Source organism: Nilaparvata lugens, chromosome 1 (assembly GCF_014356525.2).
Source record: "Nilaparvata lugens isolate BPH chromosome 1, ASM1435652v1, whole genome shotgun sequence".
NCBI lineage: Eukaryota > Metazoa > Arthropoda > Insecta > Hemiptera > Delphacidae > Nilaparvata > Nilaparvata lugens.
The window spans coordinates 5,595,498-5,602,231 of NC_052504.1; positions in this window are offsets into that span (position 1 = coordinate 5,595,498).

Below are 6,734 nucleotides of genomic sequence, written 5' to 3' on the forward strand. Positions count from 1 at the left end.
ATACGGCCACCCCGTTTTTCGGAAGAGAAGATAATCCGTCAGTCCCGATTACCTAAAAACAGTGGCGCCATTTCACCAAACTGCTAGGGGGGGGCATAAATCAATAGGTATGAGGGGGGGAAGGAATACCCCCAAAGAATAGAGGGTCCTGGGTTTTACCCCATAAATGTTACATTCGAAGATGTCATGACATGCTTCATTTTTTCCAGTTTTATACAAATGTGGTTGAAGTATCAATACAAACATATACATTATTAGTTATTAAATCATGAAATATTTATTAGAAATATAGGTCTACAGAGAGGCCCTTAAGTAGGACTACACTGAAACAGATGTCTTAAAATAATGGAAAAAATATAATTTTTTCTTTTACAATGACAATTTCAACAGTTTCATTGGGATCGATCATATTCTAATTGGAGAATAACTTTCAGTTAAAAAGCTGGAGAAACATTACGCTGTTCCCATAATTCTAACCAACTATGTACATACATTTTTGATTGACTGATTGTGCCCTTTCTTTTTCTTTCACTGTGACATCTTGCAACTTGTTAGTTCTCACGTTGAAATTTTTGCAATAACTCACTTATTGTGCCCTGATCAATAATATTGTACCCATTCTATATTCAAGCTTCAACTATACTACAGAGAAAAATATATTCTTTATTACTCCGTACCCGTATCCATACTTTCAAGGCAATTTCGCTACATTGTTGATACTGTAGAAGAAATTATACTACTACTGTATAAAAAGTATTAAATCAGAATGAGATTCTAAGGATTTGTGTAGATAGACCCGTATTTTCAATATTTATCTTATCCTTGGGGGGGGCCTAGGACCCCTCTGCCCCCCCTAAATGGCGCCCCTGCCTAAAAAGTAGTGGTCTTCTGTCATCATCATCATCATCATCCCTCTCACTCATTACCCACGCACAAGCCTAAGAGCTTATGTGGGCATCACGTTCAGTATTATTATTATTGTAATTTCTAAAATTTACATAGCTTGAATAAGAATAATGACCGAAAGAGAGATAGGAGTCAAGACTTGAAGTTTTGTTGTTGTCCATGACACAGTGATGGGATTTCAGCTACTGGAGATTCATCATTCTGATATTTCACAAGAGGGAAATCATGATGTTTCAGGTCTCTCGAGTTCTATTGTAATAAGAAACCCCTCCACCAGAATAATAAACAACTAATTGTAGTGCTTTATAGGTTACTGTGAGCTATCTCCACACGGAAATTGGAATCATCAGATGAAATTAGTTTTTGTCCGACACAGATAGCCTACTGTTATAAAAACAGCGTTTTCGACTTGACATGCTTTGTTCTATCACTCAACATCGCTCTATTCACATAATCTAAAGGGCTCAACTAGTCTCCCGCGGCGAGCTGAGATGGAAAGTGCTTTTTAATGATGTATCAATGCTAAGAATTACGAAAGCTCATTGAAGGGATGATGAAAGAGAGCTTGTAGCGAGCAGATGCACAAATGTACTCTCAAAGTACGGGGAGGTTCGCGAGGGAGCTGAACGCCCCATTAGGAAGCACGCTTTAGTGTTTTTTCCATTGTTGTCGCCGTTAAGGTGTCAACTCCACTTTTCTGAATCGGAATTGACGGTAGGATAAGTAGCTCGGAGTCTGGGATAAATAGGAAGATTGCGCTCCTTATTGAGTGGCCTACCAAGTGTCAACGGATATTTTACTCGTAGAAGGGTTGTGATGGATTTGCAATGTATCGTAGAATAGTGCAGCGGCTCCAAACCGGTAGTAGTTGACAACAGATATTCGGTAGGACAGAGCAAAGCATTTGAATTGAAACCTGGGAATTATATAAAACTCAACTCTTGAGTTATAAGTTTTTAGTTGTATTGGAATTGGGAATAATATAGAACTCAACTCTTAAGTTATAGGTTGTTAGTTGTATTAGAATTCTCATCATTGTTTTGATTTCAACAAAGTTGAGTGTTATTGTTGGCAGGTTCCATCTTGAACCATATGTTTGTGATTCAATGTTTGCAAAGAGATGCGAGATAAAATTAGAACTGTACAGTCAGTAGGCTATCCTTCTCAATTTCCCAGATTTTCATTCCATATTGTGTGTTTTCTTGATGAATTAATATCGACAGATGGAAATTAATGAGAAATTGCATTCATACAATTGAGGATAACTATTATTATCCTTATTCTAAGGATATACTATACTTCTCAATTTCCCTGATATCCATTCCATATTTTAGTTGTTTTTGAATGAAAAAGAACTAAATTTCAGAAAAGTGGAATCATAACCTCATTTCGGACTTTTAAATTATTATCCAAATTTGGGAGAGAAATAGTACAAGGAGTATCCTTAGTTTTTCTCTCCCATTCAGTGCTTCTTGTAAAATTATAATAATAAAATAAAAATAATAATAATAAATATTTTGTGTTTTCTTGTTGAATTAATGTCTACAGATGGAAATTAATTAGAATTTGCATTTATACGAATGCTAATTGATGAATAATTTTTATCAAACGGAATTCGAAATTAAATTCTGTAAATCACCCCGAAGACTTCTGCTACTGCAATAAATATTTGCAGTATATTTGAATTCTCGTTTAATGATAAATACTAAGATATAGCAGCGATTCATTCGATACTACATCTAAAATAAATTAAAACGAAGAATATTGAAATTTAGCGGTTACGTTCAGTTGGAATTCTGAAATATTCCCAGCAATATTCCCAATGCAATATTTTCTGTGATTTTCAATGAGTTTAGCTAGACTTTTGGTGAATAACAGTCTCAATTGCTTGAGAAATCTGTTTGTATTTTCAAACATAGGGAAAATATAGTAAAATAAAATAAATCTTATAGCACCCTTTATTTTAAAAATCTTTAAAATAGTTGAACAACTAGTTTCGATTGACACCATCTTCAAGTTATAAAATAAACCTGATGAATGAGGTTATTTAGGTTATTATTTATTATAACAACCTGAAGATAGTGTAAACCGAGACTAGTTGTTCAACTATTTTAACATTTTTTAAAATGAAGGGTGCTATAAGATTTATTTTATTTTATTAATTTAAAAGAAGCCCATGTCAATAAGTGTTTTGGAAAATATAGTATAAGCTATTTTTTGCCATGTTTTCTATCTCATGCTATCTTTCCTCTATGATTGAACCAAGGACTAGAAAAGGTGTAAAAAATTATTAAAACCTATGAGGTTTAAGTATAATATGTTTCAATGCGTTTTTTAAATCTTTCCCTGAGAGAAGGCTTGAATCCGTGAAATTCGAGATCACCGAATTTGTACCTGTAGACTTCAAAACTATGTCTCGATTAATATTTGTTGACCATTAAGAAGAAAGTGATTGGAGCTAATAAATCTGATTGAGTAGTTTTACATGTCCCAGTAGCTACTGCCATCTACCGGCAGACTCCAGTCTAGGTTCCAATAGGTTCCACTAATTGGCCAATTAGGAGAAAGTGGGCGGTGCTTGGTGCCTTGCGTTCTGAGCAGTTGAAGATCACCCAGTGACTAATACCATCTAATGACACAATTCAGAACAACGTCTTAATCAGTTGTTTAAAGCGATATCATACTCACACATTCTATGGAGATTTCAACGTAACTCGTATTTATAAAGTGATTGCAGGCTAATATTGATACTCCTAACAAATTAATACTAAGGTTGAGCTTGAAAATTTTACACATTTTATTCAACATAAATTTTACAGATGGGAATCACTGAGATATTTCAATTATTCAAATGCTAATGAATTAATTATTATTATTTAACGAAAATCCAAATTAAATGCTGTAATTCACCCCGAAGACTTCTGATACTGCAAATATTGACAACAGGGTGAACAGCTATAGTGAGGTCCACTTTATAATGGCAGTATATAAAGATAGAAGAATAGCGATGCCGATTCTCTGCATTGATAAATTATATTTCTACACTGTCAAAAACATGATTGGCATCGTTTTGGACCTAGAAAAGGATAGTACCATCGGCTTTGTCGAATGATAGACAAGGATAGCAAAACCAAAGTTGATCAAATACTGCCATTATAACGTGGACCTCACTATAGAAAGAATAATTCGATGAGCACTACCACAGCCTACTATAGATAGAGTAAGCCATGGCACTACTATTCAAAAATTATTTGTCAGCCCGGGAATTTCCATCTAGCTTTTTACCCTGTTGTCAATATTTGCAGCAGCAGAAGTCTTCGAGGTGAATTACAGCATTTAATTTGTTTTTTCATTTAATAATAATAATTAATTCATTAGCATCGTGATAATTGCAATATCTTAGTAATTTCCATCTGTAGACTGGCTGGCCACGTATAAAAATGAGCGCTACTTTCCATAGATTGTTAGTTTGGTGTAAGGGTAAGCATTCCTGACCGGCAATTAGGAGGTAATGGGTTCGGTTCCCGGGCTGACAAATAATAATTTTTGAATAGTAGCGCTCAACGAGTTTCTATCTAGCTGTTTACCCTGTTGTCAATATTTGCAGTAGCCTATCAGAAGTCTTCGGGGTGAATTACAGCATTTAATTTAGATTTTCGTTTAATAATAATAATATATTCATCAAATCAGATCATTTACGAATAACTTTTGAAATCAAAATATAATCCATTATCAAAATAACTGTAAGCAAAGAAATGATGAGTTCAATGGCTTGATCGCAAACTGAAAATAATTCATCATAATATACTCATACATTTTCATTGAGATTCATTAGGTATAGTAATATACTAATGAATTACAGGCATAGGCCTACAATCCGAAACAATACACTTGTTAGTACTAGTTTCATAAAGTGATTGTACTCTTTATAACACTGCATAAAGACTTATCTTAATTCCTGTGCGCGGACAAAAATTTTATATTTTTTTTGCGCTCAGTAAAATTTGTCAAATCATTTTTTAAATTATAAGTATTATTGTATACATTTATATATATATTACATTTATATATATATATACATTCTTGATAAACTAAGCTCATGTCAATCAAAACAATTACAATTTCAAAGAAAATAGTATACATCACAGAAAATATAATCAGAAAACTCCTTAATAAACAAAAAAATAGAAAGAATTAATCAAATAAGATCAATTCTTTCTATTTTGTTGTTTATTAAGGAGTTTTCTGATTATATTTTCTTTGATGTATACCATTTTCATTGAAATTGTAATTGTTTTGATTAACAAATAAAATTTGAATTTGAATTTGCAGGCCAATATTGATGCTTGTAACAATTTAGAAGTGCCACTCTATTCAATAGAATATTGACAATAGCAAATGGCAGTATTATAGATCACAATATTCTATGAGTTCAAAAGTTAAATCAGTATCATTTAGCTAAGAAGTTTTTTTTTTAGTATGTTGTTTGTGATTTAAAGTTTTTAGTTTGTAGTTCGCAGTTCCTTTGTAGTTCTCAGTTTGTGGTTTGCAGTTTCCCCTGATTCCCAAATCTGTCGAATTGACTCGCCTCATGAATTGATGCTCCAGTTCAGAATCTACGTGCGTTGTAGGACGAACAACCTCTGTCTTCATGAAGGAGAAACAGACTTGGAGAGAGAGCGACTCTCAAGAACAATGGATGCGTGACTGAGGCTGCGACGGCGTAAATCAGCGTCGTTGTGAAACCGCGACTAATCGTCAGCTGTAAATAACCTGATGAAACTTTTACTCGCCTTTTAATACAAGAAGACATCAAAATAAGCCGGCGACAAGCGTTGAAGGCACTCTGCACTCATCTCACACAACGTCTCATGGAAAACGCAACGTTTGTCTGCGGTTGACACTTACATTCTCACTCACTCTCTCTCTTCATCCATCCCTCTCTTTGGAACCATCGACTCCTCTTTTTCTAATAATGAAATATCGGTGTGTTAATGCCTCCAACAACCCCTTCATCCAATCAGCACGGTTGAACAATGTTGCGAATTTACTTGCGAGAATCATAGCTCCTCTCTCATAGACGTATCTGCTACTTCAAGGCTACTCCGGATAGGCTGATGTAAAAACTTTATACATTAACTTCTTTCATGATAGATTTAAAATCGATCGACCAAACATCGATTCGATTTTTCTACTAAGGATGAAATGCAATGAGAATATTATGACGCGGAGAATATTGTTAAATGTTACTTGTCAGTTAGAATTATTGGAATAGGAAGTTAGAAATTAAATGAAAAAGACTAAGAAATTGTCATGAAAAAGACTAAGAAATTGTAAAAAACACAGATATATTGATACTTGAAAAGACCGGTTTCGGTTATTATACCGTTGTCAATCTATGATAAACTTTTCAGAGTTTATCAGAGATTGACAATAGTGTAATAACCGAAACCGGTCTCTCTAAGTATCAATAAATCTGTGGTTTTTTGACAATTTCTTAGTCTTTTTCATCTAATATGAATATATCAACTTCTCAACTACACAAAAAGTGAAAGTTACAAATTAATTCAATAATAGAAGAATATTAGAGGATGGAATGAAATGCGAGCTATAACTGAACACAAACAAACATTTTGAATGAATGAATAAAAAAGGCCTTTATTTAACAAAGCTGAGAATAAAAAACATAAAAATCACAAAAAACATTTCATATGCATAATTAATTATTCAAGGAAATAAGAAAACAAACTAAGCCATTCAATTTTGGCATAACCGAGAAGGTTGTCTGCCAGGAGTCGGTTATCAATATATTTGTGAAAAATTTTAAA